We start from the raw sequence: 1,932 nt of genomic DNA on the forward strand, positions 1-1,932 counted from the left end.
CACACAAAATACTACCTCCATTAATGAAAATAACAGGAATTAACAATCATCTACCTTTAATAACAATTCCCCAATTAAAAAAATCAGCCTTATAGACTGGATATATAAATAGGATCCAGCATTTTTCTGCATACAAGAAACAGATGTCAGTGACAAAGACGGTCATTATATTAGAGTAAAGAGCTGGAAAAAAGTCTTCTGAGCAAATGATACCAAAAAACAAGATGGAGCAGCCATTCTAATATCCAATAAAATAGACTTTTAACCAAAAGTTATCAGAAGAGATGGGAAAAGACACTTCATATTCTTCAAAGGAATAATCCACTAAGACATTTCTGTTTTGAACATCAATGCCCCAAATCCTGGGGCACTCACATTTGTAAAAGAAACTTTACTAAAGCTCAAAGCAAACATTGAAATTAACACAATAATACTGGTAGACTTCAACACCCCACCCTCACCAATGGACAGTTAATCAAAACAGAAACTAAACAGAGACAAGGAAAAACTGATACAAGTTATAAACTAAATAAATCTAACAGATATCTACTAAGTATTTATCCATGAAATAAGAGAAAATACCTTCTTTTCGGCACCTCATTGAACCTTCTCCAAAACTGACCATATAATCAGATAGAAAACAAGGCTCAACTGATATAAGAAGGTTGAAATAATCTCATGCATCCTATCAGATCACCACAGTATAAGGCTGGTCTTCAATAACAATAAAAACAACAGAAAGCCCACATACTCATGGGAACTGAATAAGTTTGTACTCAAATGTGGCTGCTCAAAGACAACCATTGGACTCAGAAGAGGTTCCCAATGGAGAGAGTTAGAGAAAGAACTGAAGGAGCTGAAGGGATTTGCAAACTCATAGGAATGACAACAATACCAATCAATTAGACCCCTCAGAACTCAAAGGGACTAAACCACCAATGAAAGAGTGCACGTGAGGATGCATGGCTACAGCTGCATATGTAGCAGAGGATGGCCTTGTTGGACATCAATGGGAATAGAAGACCTTTGTTCTGTGAAGGTTTGATGCCCCAGTGTAGGGGAATGCCAGGACTTGGAGGCAGGAGCGTGGGTGGTGATACACCTTCATAGAAGCAGGGGAACAGGGGAAGGCATAGGGAATTTCCTAAGAGGAAAATGAGAAAGGGGATAACATTTGAAATATAAGTACACAAGATACACAATTTTTTAAAAGTCTTGGGCTGGAGAAATGGCTCAGTGGATAAGAGCACTGACTGCTCTTCCAGGGGGCCTGAGTTCAATCCAATACCTGCTTCTGATTTGTCTGAAAACAGCTACACCATACTCATATAAAATAAAGTCTGAAGCTCATTCCATAATGTTGTGTGGGTCTGTTCACATTAAATGAATGTCTAGGCCTTCTTTGTACAAACTGGAATAACTGTAGGCTTCCTTTGCATAAGTGGAAACATCTAATGCCTGCTTAATCAAAGATAGAAGTGCATACCCTTGGAAAAAGGAGAGGTTCTGTGGTTGATGTGTTAAAAGAAATTATTAGAGTCTGAAAAATCTCATAATACTCTAAACAGAAATTAAATTAACTACCATGGCTCATGAGGTTAGCATTGCCTCACATCCTCCTTCTTTTTCACACTCTCAGGTATCCATATCTATACCTGAATTTCAAAGAGTCAAGTATCAATACCAGGATGCATAAATAGCATGGGTGGGTGTCCCCAGCATGATTGCCTCCTAAGAATTATGTTCAACCTACCTATCAGAAATGAGCCAGACTGTTGATTTTACAACCTGTCAGTTGACTATACTCAAGGAAAGTAGCATGAGGTTCCAGGATTTACTTGCTCTTCTTGATTTATGTCAGTTCTAAGCAGATGCAGCAATGCTCCTTGGTCAGTGGTGAAGCATCCCATGCACCCTTTCCCAGAAGAGGGT

The sequence above is a fragment of the Micromys minutus genome (genome assembly GCF_963924665.1).
Source record: "Micromys minutus genome assembly, chromosome: X".
NCBI lineage: Eukaryota > Metazoa > Chordata > Mammalia > Rodentia > Muridae > Micromys > Micromys minutus.